This window comes from Mercenaria mercenaria, chromosome 11 (assembly GCF_021730395.1).
Source record: "Mercenaria mercenaria strain notata chromosome 11, MADL_Memer_1, whole genome shotgun sequence".
Lineage (NCBI taxonomy): Eukaryota > Metazoa > Mollusca > Bivalvia > Venerida > Veneridae > Mercenaria > Mercenaria mercenaria.
In genome coordinates this window covers 20,905,092-20,921,635 of record NC_069371.1, presented here as the reverse complement: position 1 = coordinate 20,921,635, position 16,544 = coordinate 20,905,092, and positions in this window count along the sequence as shown.

Below are 16,544 nucleotides of genomic sequence, written 5' to 3'. Positions count from 1 at the left end.
ACTATTGTAACTATGCAATTTCAGAAGTCTATCCCTATGTCACTTTTTCCATAATCGGATAGGCAATCTGAATAGGAAACTGCCGAGGTCCTTTTGTGGACTTCCTTGCAGGGTCAATCCTTTAACTCAAGAAAAAATGCCCATTCATTTGAAATCCATTTAAATTCAAATCCAGGTGAAATGGCCACATTTCATACCCATGAAATTAAATGATTATTTTTCTCAGTAACTATAAAAACAAGAGGGCCAAGATGGCCCTAGGTCGCTCACCTAAGAAACACTCCATAACAGTGTAAAACATGTTTGACCTAGTGATTTCATGGAAACAAATATTCTGACCAATTTTCATTAAGATTGGACCAAAAAATTGGTCTCTTGCGATAAAACAAACTTTTTCTTAGATATGACCTAGTTTTTTACCCTAGATGACCCATGTTCAAACTCGACCTAGATTTTATCAAGGCAATCATTCTGACCAAAATTCATGAAGATCAACTGAAAAATACAGCCTCTATCACATACAGAAGTATTTTCTTTGATTTGACCAAGTGACCTAGTTTTTGACCTCAGATGACCCATATTCAAATTCGACCTAGATTTCATTAAGGCAATCAACCTGACCAAATTTCATAAATATCAACTGAAAAAAACAGTCTCTATCGCATACACAAGATTTTTCTTTAATTTGACCTAGTGACCTAGTTTTTGACCTTAGATAACCCATATTCAAAATCGACCTAGTTTTCATCAAAGCAATCACTCTGACCAAATTTCATGAAGATCAATTGAAAAATACATCCTCTATTGCATACACAATGTTTTTCTTCGATTTGACCTAGTGACCTAGTTTTTGACCCCAGATGACCCATTTTCGAAATCAGCCTAGATTTTATCAAGGTAATCATTCTGGCTAAATTTCATGAAGATCAGTTGAAAAATACAGCCTCTATTGCATACACAAGGTTTTTCTTTGATTTGACCTAGTGACCTAGTTTTTGACCCCAGATGACCCATTTTCGAACTTGGTCTTAATTTCATCAAGGCAATCATTCTGACCAAAATTCATGAAGATCAATTGAAAAATACAGCCTCTATCGCATACACAAGGTTTTTACGTGATATGACCTAGTGACCTAGTTTTTGACCCCAGATGACCCATTTTCGAACTCAGCCTAGATTTCATCAAGGTTATCATTCTGACCAAAATTCATGAAGATCAATAGAAAAATACCGCCTCTATCGCATACACAAGGTTTTTCTTTGATTTGACCTAGTGACCTAGTTTTTGACCCGAGATGACCCATTTTCGAACTCGGCCGAGATTTCATCAAAGCAATCATTCTGACCAAAATTCATGAAGATCAGTTGAAAAATACAGCCTCTATTGCATACACAAGGTTTTTCTTTGATTTGACCTAGTGACCTAGTTTTTGACCCCAGATGACCCATTTTCGAACTTGGCCTTAATTTCATCAAGGCAATCATTCTGACCAAAATTCATGAAGATCAATTGAAAAATACAGCCTCTATCGCATACACAAGGTTTTTACGTGATATGACCTAGTGACCTAGTTTTTAACCCCAGATGACCCATTTTCGAACTCAGCCTAGATTTCATCAAGGTTATCATTCTGACCAAAATTCATGAAGATCAATAGAAAAATACCGCCTCTATCGCATACACAAGGTTTTTCTTTGATTTGACCTAGTGACCTAGTTTTTGACCCGAGATGACCCATTTTCGAACTTGGCCTAGATTTCATCAAGGTTATCATTCTGACCAATATTCATGAAGATTAATTGAAAAATACAGCCTCTATCGCATACACAAGCTAAATGTTGACAGACGACGGAGGACAGACGACAGACGACGGACGCCGGACATCGAGCGATCAGAAAAACTCACCTGAGCATTGCTCAGGTGAGCTAAAAAATGAGTGTATGATTGTATCAACCTAAAACTGATGTTATTTCAAATGAATCTCTTACATTTGTAAAAGCAAAAAAATTAAATTGACTTAATATTCAAAACATCTTTCATTTATTTTCTTTTGTTTATATTGCAAATATTCTACAAAATCACACAAAATATGACAAAACATAATAAAACATATTTGATAACAAGATAATTGCAGTACAGCATTAGTTCTTTATTCATTCATTCATATATCAAAATTCATTCACTAACTACCTTGATAGCCTAGTGGTAAGCGTCCGCTTCGAGTGCGGGAGGTCTTGGGTTCGATCCCTGGCCGCGTCATACCAAAGACTTGAAAAATGGTACCAGTAGCTCCCTTGCTTGGCGCTCAGCATTAAAATGGAAACTGACCTCTTCTCTCATACCCTCAAGGCGATGGATTCCATCAGGAATGAGGTGTCAAGAGTGATTAATGTAAGTTGTACAACTTCCTTCACAATTAACCTAAAATAAATTATGTATTTATAAACTAAAATTCATTCAATGAATCAGAGAACAAGTTTACAAAAACGTAAATGAATATCTATATAAATTTTCATGCTCACCTACTCTTTCTTCAATTTTTCCTTGCTGGTTAGGTTAAGGGGAGTGCAAAAATGACCATATTATCACAAAAGCTTGCGAAGACGAGAAAGGCCTAAAAGCATGGATCTTAATTATATTACCTACACAAGCGCCAGTTTTGAAGCATTCATAGACCCTGTATTACATAACATAAATAGTCTCCCTTGATTTAAGTAAGTACCCAAATTGAAAAAAAATGTTTACAATCAAATGAAGACTATTTTAGGTCTCAAAAAAGATGGCAAAGTATTAAGTAAAGTATAAATAGCTATTATAAACAATGAGAATCTGAAGAGATAGCATTTTTATTTTACTTAAATTACATTTTCCCCGTAAAACTGGCCATATATTTTAAGGTGAAGTTCATGTAATCCATTCATCTATTGAAAGAATCTAAATGTTGTTATCTCCAAACAAAACTTATAGTAAAGGATACTGTGCTGTAAAATAGAAAAAGTGGAAACTCCACAGGTCGCTCAACACAACAAAAACGAAAATGTAAATCTAGTTCAAATTGTTTCGTAATTATCACTCATTTCATTTCAGTTTGATACTACGGACCGTCAGGGGAGGTGACTAGAAATCATACAGTCATTTAACTATTTAACCTTTATCCTGCTGGTGGCAAGAGATTCTGCCTTTGTGATCAGTGCAGATCAAGATCAACCTGCACATCCTGATCATGGTCTGCACTGTTCGCTATTCAGTCAGTAAAATTTCAGTGAACACCATGTCGAATTATTTAAATAAATGGTATTGCGGAAATTGAGTGATGGACCAGTCTATTTTAGAAATATAGCAGGGTAAATGTTAAAGACCACCTGTGAAAAAACAGCACCTGGCTATATAAACAAACACAAATTTTTTTAGGGTATTTCACACTCTAACTAGAGATGCTTTTGAGAAAAGCGCATGTCTCCCACAACTGGCCTATGAAAAATGTTAGTTTCTCTAGATGTTTTAGACGAGTGGATCCAATTAGATGGTCTGGATGAGTGGATCCAATCAGTAATTCAAGGGCCATAAATCATGTAAAGATCGGATGAGAAATGTTCGACTTAGAGAGCGGACAAGAGTAAACAGACGGATTTTTTCGGTAATTCAAGGGCCGTAACTCTAAAATGCCTGGACCGATTTGGCTAGTTATCGAAGTCGGCCGAGGTCTCATGGTCAAACACATTTTATTCAAGTTTGGTGAAGATTGGATGAGAAATGTTCGAATTAGAGTGCGGACAAGAGTAAAAAGACCGAGTTTTGGTAATTCAAGGGCCATAACTCCAAGACGCCTGGATCGATTTGGCTAGTTATCGAACTTGGCCGAGGTCTTATGGTCAAACACATTTTATTCAAGTTTGGTGAAAATCGGATGAGAAATGTTCGACTTAGAGTGCGGACAAGCTTTGTGACAGACACACACACACACAGACTGGAGTAAATCAATATGTCTCCCACACCACTGTGTGGTGGGAGACATAATTAAAAGCCACACTGTGGTTCACTAAAGCCCTACTTAGCAGTATTTCGAGTTTATATCAAACAACATATCGAGGGTTGAGCACTATACTGCCTTAACCCATTCTTTGTCCAATAGGAGTTACAGCAGTATTCCTATTATATTTAAAAGGAAAATGTCAATTCTGAGCTTTAAAATGCGAGTGTTCTGTTTCATGTATCTAGTCAATCAACATTTCAGGAAGTTATGTTGTACATGGTGGTCATGACAACATTTCTTTCCATATTCAGCAGTTTTCATATCCAGTCAATCTAATCACAAATAGTTTATTTAAAATCATAACAGGGGCTTAAAGTGACCAATTTTTAAGATACTCAGTGAGGACTTCTGACAATGTTATAACCAAAAGCTCACAGCTTTGGAATAAGCTTGATTATTTATTTACACTTCAGTTGAAAAACGGATTCATTTTTAAGTAGAAACAGCCTATTTACTAAAGTGAAATTTTATATTCATAAATAAAGTGATTTGATTTTACTCTTCACTATTTTATTATTTCTTCTGTATACAATATTTATATACAGAAAATATTGCCAGCTAGCTTATCTCAACAGGGAAAGCCAAAAATATATGGATCATAGTGTTCTAATTTGTTTTATTCCTTGAGGAGGCCTATGTTCCCAGTAGAAGTTGTGTCTGTTATCGTTTGTCCTCCATCTCTGATTCTTGTATAGAAGTTGACATCTGCATGAGGAGAACATGTTAGTACTGGTACAGAATCAGGTATACTGGTTAGGTTCACTGCCAACTATGGAATACAGAAATATAAACAAACAAAGTTATACATTTATTTATGGCATGAAACAATAAGGTGTGCAATTCAACTTGCAATAGTAAATACTCTGAAGGTCAGGTAAGGAACTTATTGGACTGTTTGGCTCAAACTTAAAAATATGCCCATTCATTAAACTAATTAAGAAATCATTGTTATAAATACCAAGAAGCTACAGTTTATAAGAAAAACGTTTTACCCACCACTGTAAGGGGAGCAAGCAATTTTATTCTAAATTCTTAAAGCCATACTATAATATAGATTTGGATACAGAAACATTTAGGGCAGAGCTGAGAACATGCTCTACAGTTACAGAAATGATTATAGAATCAAACAAAAACAGAATACTCATGTGAGGGTGACAATTTGTCCTTACCCTCTTCCCCCTCTTCATCAGTGTTGTAACTTCTAACACATTTTAGCCTCTTTAATTTTTTAGACTTTTTTTGCCTGTGCTTGTGATTATATGAATCCTATGAGGACTGAGAATGTAAGATATCAGTGGATAAATCACAGGTAATAACAAGAGGTGTCTGTTGACAGCACGCTTGACTATTCAAAGAATTGATGGAAGTATGGGATCAAAATATTACCAGAGATTTTCAGACAAAAGAAGAAATAGATAAGACAAACAAAGAACCTGTATTTGTGGATTAGGATAAGTCTTGCACTATATCGCAATGTGTGGCTATGATGGTAAGCAAGCGTTCAAAGTTTAAAGCCATATATCAAACAGTTTAGACAGAATATGGAATCGTATGCCAAACTTAACTAATTTCTATGTCAAAAAAGGGCCATATCTGAGCTAAAGTCCTTGTCCTATTTATATAGTCTTGACTACACATGTAGACTATGATGGTAAACAAGTGGTCAAAGTTTCAAAGCCATGTGACAAACAGGTTAGGCAAAAGAAGGACTGGTATGAAAAAATTAACTGAATTCCAAGTCCAAAAGGGCCATAATTCAGACAAAATAGTTGACAGAGTTATGTTCTCTTGCCTACAGATGGAGATCATGAAGATAAACAAGTGTTCAAAAGTTTCAAAGGCACATGTTAAATAGTTTTGACAAAACGCTGACTTGTACGAAAACTGAGCAAATTCCAAGTCCAACAAGAGCTGTCACTATTGGTGACAAATGCCCCTGAAACAGGCCCAAGAATGCCACAGCTGTATGCGCAAAACATCACATATATTTTTGTGACCTTGATCTTGACCTAAGAGGCCTCAGTGATAAGCGTGACACATCTTCTCAATATGGTTAACATTTGTGTCAAATTATTTCCAAATCCCTTGATAAATGGCAGAGTTATGGACCAGACAAGAAACACCTTTGACTTCAAAGTGTGACCTTGACTTTGGAGCTAGGGATCTGGGTCTTGCACATGACACCTCATCTGATTATAGAGAATATTTATGCCATGTAATTTCAAAATCCCTTCATCAATGGCAGAGTTATGGACCGGACAAGAAACAGACCATGCTAACCTTTGACCTCTAAGTGTGACCTTGACTTTGGAGCTAGGAGTCTTGGTCTTGCTCATGACACGTCGTCTCACTAAGAGGAACATTTACGCCAAGTAATTTCAAAATCCCTTAATGAATGGCAGAGTTATGGACTGGACACGAAACATACCCTGTTAACCTTTGACTTGTAAGTGTGACCTTGACGTTGAAGCTAGGGGTCTGACTCTTGCGCAAGACACATCCTCTCATTATGGTAAACATTTATGCAAAGTTCTTTCAAAATCCCTTCATGGATGGCAGAGTTATGGACCGGACACAAAACAGACCATGTTAACCTTTGACCTCTGAGTGTGACCTTGACCTTGGAGCCAGGGGTCTTGGTCTTGTGCATGACATGTCGTCTCATTATGGTGAACATTTATGCCAAGTTATTTCAAAATCCCTTTATGGATGGAAGAGCCCGGACAAGAATTAACCGGATGCACGGACGCACGCACGGATGGACATTGCGATTTTAAAATGCCCACCTTCGGGGGCAAAAAAGGGCTATAATTAAGCCAAAATAGTTGACAGAGTTATGTACTCTTGCCTACAGATGAAAATCATGATGATAAGCAAGTGTTCAAAGTTTCAAAGCCACATGTCAAATAGTTTTGACAAAAGGTGGACCTGTTCGAAAACTGAACCAATTTCTAAGTTCATAATTCAGCCAAAATCTTTGATGAGTTATGTACTCTTGCCTAAAACTGGACAAGGTGATGGTACACAAGTGTTGAAAGTTTCAAAGCTTTATCTCAAAAGGTTTTGTCAAAATGTGGACTGGTACGAAAAACTTAACCCAGGTGTGACGTGGACGCCAACGCAGATGCCGACGCCGTGGTGAGAAGGATAGCTCTACTTATTCTTCGAATAGTCGAGCTAAAAACCTTAGTCTAGTCCATCATATCTGGTATATATCTGCTGTAATGTTTCCTGGTATAATAATGTAAAAATTCAGTCTATATCAATGTGTGGATGTACATCACTCAAAAAAGGTTTCCTTGAACATAATCAGCAGTGTTCTGCATAAATGCCAAAGATTTCAAAGATTGATGCAGTGGACATTGACATTTTATTTGCTTTATTACTTTAACGCATTCATTTGGTAGTTTCTTCCTAATAGACTGGTTTTCCATAATTACTTTCATTAATACTAATTTAACTAGTATCAAAGGCCTGAATGGCCTGAGTCGGCTAATGATTGATGTACTGACAGTATAGTCTACCAGTTTCAGTTTGTTTTTAGTTTTTTTCTTAAAATTTCATAACACAGCTCGATATTTACCCAAAATATTATATCCGGATACGATTACACTTTTCTCCAGTTTGAACAATATATTTTACAAATTGTGATGATACGAAGACATTTAGCAGCAATTGGCAGTATCTGACATTGAAGTTTACGGTTAAATTACCTCGTATTTAAATCTTTTCATAAAAAGTTGTTTCGTTTCGCCAAACATAGACGATCTACTTTCGATTTCAAAAACTACAAGAAAATACAATTTAATGTTTCGCCGATTTGTTTATTTCTCGAAAAATAAGAATTAAAATCATTTTTAATATCTGTAGTAACTAAACAAACCAGTAAGAGCTTCTTCTTCCGATAATTTATCCGTTTACTGACTGCAAAATTCATGTGTGTGTGTGTAGAAACCCACGCAAAGTTTATAGAAATCATACGATGCGTGTATACGTTCAATGTGGGAGAATTAAGGCTGATCGGGATCGGCTATGTTACCTAACGCATCCAGACGATTCAGATTTTGTTTTTAATAAAGCATTGTGTGCATTTCTGTAATTTTATATAGTTTAGAAATTATTAGACATGCGTATTTGCATTATTTCTATACGTAATTTACGCTAATACGCATCTTATCTGGAGCCCTGTGGAACTATTTTTTGTCTTTCGCTGGATGTTACGCAAGCTTTGTAAGCCTGCGCAATTCATAAAATGCACATTTATGCTTAATGAGTTACATTCGAGTATTGCACAATTACAAGTCATAAATATGACAGATTACATCGTATATTGGTCATAGCAAAGGGAATTCACGCAACTTAACTTCATTCTTGCAGTGAACTGTTTGAAGTTTGAGAAATCTAATGGAACTACATCGCTTCACTGTGTTATTTGGTCCATTTAGACTTAGAGAATCGCTGGATAGCAAGGACTCGTCAAAACGATTACATCGTTTAGCCGACTCAAAAATAAAACATTCAAGGGAGACAACCCAGTTGGAAAACCAGTACCTACATGTAATGAAAACTGGACCTATCACTAATGGTGATGAATATCCCCAGACAGCAGCTTATTGTCAGAGGAATAGGGCATTTGTATATTGTACAGGGAGAAAATGTACAAAGATGCACAAAAAATGTTGTGCAAAACTGTATAAGATCTCCAAATTTCATTGCTGTACCTTAAAAAGAAGATAGTAAGTCAGTAGGTCAAAATCAAGTCAGTGTTGAGATGTGTGTTCAAAGCTGTACAAGTGGTCCAAATTTTATCGCAGTAACTTAAACTAGATCGTGTCTGTAGGACACAGATTGTGCCCCCCACTGGTACATTTATCACAAATAAGGGGCAATAATTCAAATGTTTGCAGTGTTAATGGGGTTTAGCCTAAACAAACATTTTATGAAAAGGATTCATTATTCTAGGCCATATATTTTTGAGCTATGAGCATTACAAACAAAAAATCCACTATTTTGGCTATTTCAAGGGCAGCCAGCACTATATTGTGTACTATATTAAAATTTCTATCTAACTCTATTGTGAACAATATTAAATAATTCTATCTAAAATAAAATAATGTAAAATCAAACAATGACTATATAATACAAACTAGAGCTATCACTAAAGGTGATGAATGTACCCCCCGCATGCACTGACACAGTAAATTGCAATTTGAGGCACAAAAGACGGCATAATTATGTGGACAGTAAGTATAAAGACTCTATGTATATTCGTCTGATTTGACCCTGTGACCTAGTTTTTGATCCCAGATGACAAAATATCAAACTCGTCCAAGATTTTATTGAGGATAACATTCTGACCAAGTTTCATCAAGATTGGGCCAATATTGTGACCTCTAGACTGCTAACAAGCTTTTCCTTTGATTTGATCTAGTGACCTAGTTTTTGACCTCACCTGACCCATATTTGAAAGTGACCTATAGATCATCAAGATTAACAATCTGACCAAGTTTCATTAAGATATGATTATAAATGTGGCCTCTACAATGAAAACTAGCTTTTCCTTTGATTTGACCTGGTGACCTAGTTTTTAATCCTACATGACCCTGATTCAAACTGGACCTTGAGATCATCAAGATTAACATTCTGACCAAGTTTTATGAAGATGCAGTCATAAATGTGGCCTTTACAGTGTTAACAAGCTTTTCCTTTGATTTGACCTGGTGGCCTAGTTTTTGACCCCAGATGACCCAGTATCAAACTTGCCCAAGATTTTATTGAGGGTAACATTCTGACCAAGTTTCATTAAGATTGGGTCAAAATTGTGACCTCTAGAGTGTTAACAAGCTTTTTGTTTGATTTGGCCTGGTGACCTAGTTTTTGACCCCAGATGACCCAATATCAAAGTCGTCCAAGATTTTATTGAGGGTAACAATCTGACCAAGTTTCATTAAGATTGGGTCAAAATTGTGACCTCTAGTGTGTTAACAAGCTTTTCGTTTGATTTGGCCTGGTGACCTAGTTTTTGATCCCAGATGACCCAATATCGAACTCATCCAAGATTTTATTGAGGGTAACATTCTGACCAAGTTTCATTAAGATTGGACTAAAATTGTGACCTCTAGAATGTTAACAAGCTTTTCCTTTGATTTGATCTGGTGACCTTGTTTTTGATCCCAGATGACCTAATATCGAACTCATCCAAGATTTTATTAAGATTAACATTCTGACCAAGTTTCATTAGGATTGGGCCAAAACTGTGACCTCTAGAGTGTTAACAGTCAAATTGTTGACGACGACTGACGACGGACACAGGGCGATCACAATAGCTCATCTTTGAGCACTTGTGCTCAGGTAAGCTAAAAATAGAGGGTGGAGCCAGCCAAACATAAGAGGTGTGCAAGTTTGTATCATGACTTATGCAAGATTTCAACCATCTATATTAAATTCTTCTTGAGCTAGGTGCGTCAAAAGGTGAAAATGTGTATTTTTAAAATTTCAGGGGCCATAACTCTGATTATAGGGGGTGCAGCCAGACAAAAAATAGGAGGTGCATGCACATAATCATATCATGATAAAGACTCGCACAAGGTTTAATCAATTTATATGAAATATTTTTTGTGCTAGGTGCGTCACAAGGTGAAAATGTGCATTTTTGATTATTTCAGGGGCCATAACTCTGAAAATAGGGGGCGGAGCCTGAGAAAAATAGGAGGTGCGCAGGTTCATTTCATTATAAAGACTCATACAAGGTTTAATCAATTTATATGAAATACTTTTTGAGCTAGGTGCGTCACAAGGAGAAAATGTGCATTTTTGACTATTTTAGGGGCCATAAGTCTGAAAAAAGGGGGTAGACCAAAATGAAAAATAGGAGGTGCGCAAGTTCATATCATTATAAAGACTCATGCAAGGTTTCATGAATCTATATCAAATACTTTGTGAGCTAGGCGTGTCACAAGGTGAAAATGTGCATTTTTGACTATTTCAGGGGCCATAACTCTAAAAATAGGGGCAGAGCCAGACGAAAAATAGGAGGTGCGCAAGTTCATATCATGATAAAGACTCATGCAAGGTTTCATCAATTTATATCAAATACTTTTTGAGCTAGGTGCTTCACGAACTTGGAAGGACACCCATACGTTTTATGTATTAGGTGGTCATTCCATTGTTTGAAAACAATAGAATGACCACTTAAGGAACAAAAGAATTAAGTGGTTAGTGGAATGAATACAAAGGATTTCTATTGTCCTAGGCCACATCTCCTACCACCTAAGGTACCAATCGTGTGCTTGGACGGGTGGACAAGAGCACATCTATATTATATGCCCCCACCACTCATGAGAGGGGTGGGTGGGGCGGGGGCACAAAAAATACCTGGTATGAAGTTGAAATGATAGGTATGTTGAGTTATTTGTAAATTCTTGACAAGTAATCTCATAATTCCTTTTTTGAAATATGTTTGATATGCATTATTGCCATTAAACCTGTAAACATCTTATTCTTTGTCTAATCTCCCCCAGTAAGTCAAACATTTATCAATGGTCTCTTATTCATTTTCTCCATTTGCATTTCAATGGTAGTATTTTTTAGCTCGCCTGTCACAAAAGTGACAAGGTGAGATTTTGTGATCGCCCTTCGTCTGTCATCCGTCCGTCCGACAACAATTTCTTGTGAACATGATAGAGACCACATTTTGCAATCCATTTTAATCAAACTTGCACACAACTTGTATTGGCATATCTGTTCCTTTCAAAAACTGGCCAGATCCCATCATGAGTTCCAGAGTCATGGCCCCTTTTGTAGCCATATAGAGACTTCATTTACAGTTTGATTTAATACAAACTTGCAAAATATCTTAAACAACAATATATTTTGGATTCCATTATGAATCTGTCAGATCGAATCATAGGTTCCGGAGTTATGCACCCTGAAAGAGCCAAAATTTGTTGATTTTTACCTTGTAAAATGTAAAAGAAGTGACATTTTACATCTGATTTTAACCACACTTAAACACAACTTAAGTCACAATAAGATCTAGGTTCCTTTCGAAAACCAGCTAGATTCCATCAAGTGTTCTAGAGTTACTGCCCCTGAAAGGATGGACGGAAGAATGGACAGAAGGATTGGCAGAGACCATTCCTGTAACCCCACCACCCCCCACCCCCACTTGTGGCAGGGGATTAATTAAATGATTTTTAAAACAGTTGCATGGTATTAATTTCATACTTTCTCAGATAGAATGATATTTATTTTTAACTTTCTCGGCAGTATGGCACTTTCTCAGAAAGAATTAATGTATATAAAACTTTATTTATTTAACAGATTTTCTGATAATATGGTATATATTGCCAAGTTTCTCAGACAGTATGGTTATTGCCAAGTTTCTAAAACGGTATGGTATTATTGCCCAATTTCACTTATTGCCAAGTTTCTCATATGGCTACATATTATGTATGGTTACATTTACTGCCCAATTTCTTTTATTGCTTAGTTCTCATATTGTATGGCATTTATTTCCCAATCACTAAGAGAGTGTGATCTTTATTTCCAATTAATAGTTGAACTTTTTCTTGACAAATTTTTACCTCTCCCACTTGTATCCAGTTTTCTTAAAAACTTTACTTCTGGGAAACATTATATTCAAAGTTTCACTGAGTTTGTGCCATAGTAAGCTGCATTTTACAAAATTCAGGTTACATAATATATTTAAATATGCTACATAAATAAAATATATGTGAATAAGGCAATGAACATAATTATAGCGTATTAACTATAATGTAAGTTTTTTTTATAGAAGCTAGTCAGCTGCCAGCTTATTATGCTAATGTTTAACATAACTGAAAGATCTGTCTAATATGTTTGCTGGTATACCATTGACCAGTTACACAACAAGAGCTGTCCGTAAGACAGCGCGCTCGACTTTTCTCAGTGCTTGACTCTGAATTAGAGCTTTGCCAGTAAAAAAATTCCAAGTTAAAAAGGGACATAACTCTGTCAAAATTATAATCAGAGTTGTGGGAATTGTGTCTCCTGGTGTAGACTTTGATAGTAAATAACTATTTAGAGTTTCAAGTCAAAAGCTTAAATAGTAACAGAAATATTTGACTTTTAACAAAAAACTCTAAGATAAAAAGGGGCATAATTCTGTCACAATTCAACCAAAGTTATGGGAATTGTGTCTCCTGGTGTAGACTGTGATGGTAAATAAGTATTTTAAGTTTCAAGTCAAAAGCTTTGATAGTAACAGAGATATTTGACTTTATCGAAATCTTTAACCAAAAATACTAAGTTAAAAAGGGGCATAATTCTGTCAAAATTCAAATCAGAGTTATGGGAATTGATAGTAACAGAGATATTTGACTTTATCAATTTTTTTTTTAAAAATTCTAAGTTAAAAAGGGGCATTATTCTGTCAAAATTCAAATCAGAGTTCTGGGGATTGTTTCTCCTGGTGTAGACTTTGATGGTAAATAAGTATTTTAAGTTTCAAGTCAATAGATTTGATAGTAACAGAGATATTTGACTTTATCAAAAACTTTAACCAAAATTTCTAAGTTAAAAAGGGGCATAATTCTGTCAAAATTCAAATCAGAGTTATGGGGATTGTTTCTCCTTGTGTAGACTTTGATAGATAACTATTTTAAGTATCAAGTCAATAGCTTTGATAGTAACAGAGATATTTGACTTTATCAAAAACTTTAACCAATGGCGATGCCGACGCCGATGCTGGGGCGAGTGCAATAGCTCTACTTTTTCTTCAAAAAGTCGAGCTAAAAAGGAAACTACTTTCATTTAGAGAGTCTCTTTGGGTTTATCTTTTGCTGGTTTTTAGATGCCAATGCATTTGCAACTGCTTGCAAAGAAAGCAGGGTAAAAGAAGCCTCCATTGGAAAGCTTCAATCTTTTTCATTGTTTTTAAACAATAATCCTATTGTAATACTGACTTATCAAGAAGGGCTTAAACAATAGTTGTACAATGTCATGTGGAGGTTCCTTGAATACTTAACAAGAGCTGTCCGTAAGACAGCGCGCTCAACTTTTCTCAGTGCTTGACACTGAATTAGAGTTTTGCCTGTAAAAAAAAATTCCAAGTTAAAAAGGGACCTAACCCTGTCAAAATTCAAATCAGAGTTATGGGAACTGTGTCTCCTGGTGTAGACTTTAATAGTTAATAACTATTCTGCGTTTCAAAACAAAAGCTTTAATAGTGACAGAGATATTTGTCTTTATAAAAAAAAAATTAACAAAAAATTCTAAATTAAAAAGGGACATAATTCTGTCAAAACTCAAATCAGAGTTATGGGAACTGTGTTTCCTGGTGTAGACGTTGATAGTAAATAACTATTTTGAGTTTCAAAACAAAAGCTTTAATAGAAACAGAGATATTTGACTTTTATCAAATATTTTAACAAAAAATTCTAAGTTAAAAAGGGGCATAATTCTGTAAAAGTTCAAATCAGAGTTATGAAAATTGTTTCTCCTGGTGTAGACTTTGATGGTAAATAAGTGTTTTAAGTTTCAAGTCAAAAGCTTTGATTATAACAGAGATATTTGACTTTATCAAACACTTTAACCAAAAATTCTAAGTTATAAAGAGGCATAATTCTGTCAAAATTCAAATCAAAGTTATGGGAATTGTGTCTTCTGGTGAAGACTTTAATAGTTAATAACTATTCTGAGTTTCAAAACAAAAGTTTTAATAGTAACAGAGATATTTGACTTTATAAAAAAAAAATAACAAAAAACTCTAAATTAAAAAGGGACATAATTCTGTCAAAATTCAAATCAGAGTTATGGGAACTGTGTTTCCTGGTGTAGACTTTGATAGTAAATAACTATTTTGAGTTTAAAAACAAAAGCTTTAATAGAAACAAAGACATTTGACTTTATCAAATATTTAAACAAAAAATTCTAAGTTAAAAAGGGGCATAATTCTGTCAAAATTCAAATCAGAGTTATGGGAATTGTTTCTCCTGGTGTAGACTTTGATGGTAAATAAGTGTTTTAAGTTTCAAGTCAAAAGCTTTGACAGTAACAGAGATATTTGACTTTATCAAACACTTTAACCAAAAATTCTAAGTTAAAAAGGGGCATAATTCTGTCAAAATTCAATCAAAGTTATGGGAATTGTGTCTCCTGGTGTAGACTTTAATAGCAAATAACTATTTTGAGTTTCAAGTCAAAAGCTTTAATAGTCACAGAGATATTTGACTTTTAAAATTATCAAGAACTTTAACCAAAAATTCCAAGTTAACAAGAGGGCCATGAAGGCCCTGTATCGCTCACCTGACCTATTGACCTAAAGATCATCAAGATAGTTTCATTAAAATATGGTCATAAATGTAGCCTCTAAATTGTTAACTAACTTTTTCTTTGATTTGACCCGGTGACCTAGTTTTTGACCCCACATGACCCAGATTCGAACTTGACCTAAAGATCATCAAGAGTAACATTCTGACTAAGTTTCATGAAGATACAGTCATAAATGTGGCCTCTAGAATGTTAACAAGCTTTTTCTTTGATCTGACCTGGTGACCTAGTTTTTGACTCCACCTGACCCAGAATTGACCTTGACCTCAAGATTAACATTCTGACCAAGTTTCATTAAGATATGGTCATAAATGTGGCCTTCAGAGTGTTAACTAGCTTTTACTTTGATTTGACCAAGTTTCATGAAAATACAGTCATAAATGTGGCCTCTACAGTGTTAACAAGCTTTTCCTTTGATTTGACCTGGTGACCTAGTTTTTGACCCCAGATGACCCAATATCAAACTCATCCAAGATTTTATTTAGGGTAACATTCTGACTAAGTTTCATTAAGATTGGGTCAAAATTGTGACCTCTTGAGTGTTAACAAGCTTTTCCTTTGATTTGACCTGGTGACCTAGTTTCTGACCCCAGATAACCAGATATCGAACTCGTGCAAGATTTTATTAAGGGTAACATTCTGACCAAGTTTCATTAAGATTGGGTCAAAATTGTGACCTCTAGAGTGTTAACAGTCAAATTGTTGACGACGGACGACAGAAACAAGGCGATCACAAAAGCTCACCTTGAGCACTTCGTGCTCAGGTGAGCTAAAAAGGGGCATAATTTTGTCAAAATACAAATCAGAGTTATGGGAAGTGTTTCTCCTGGTGTAGACTTTGATAGTAAATAAGTATTTTAAGTTTCAAGTCAAAAGCTTTGATAGTAACAGAGATATTTGACTTTATCGAAAACTTTAACCAACGGCGACACCGACGCCGATGCCGACGCGAGTGCAATAGATCTACTTTTTCTTCAAAAAGTCGAGCTAAAAATGTATTCAAAAGTGCAACTTAAAAGAAGGTGAGGACTACATGCAGTTGACTTGACATGAATTGTAGGAAGCTTAAATACAGAAACTCTTGGACTAGTTTGTAGCTTAATGCACAAAAGTGACTTGACTTACAGGACACATAAATTGCAGAACTGCTCAAACTTACAGGTAGCCTAATCACAGAACAGACCTGATCTGTATAGGCAA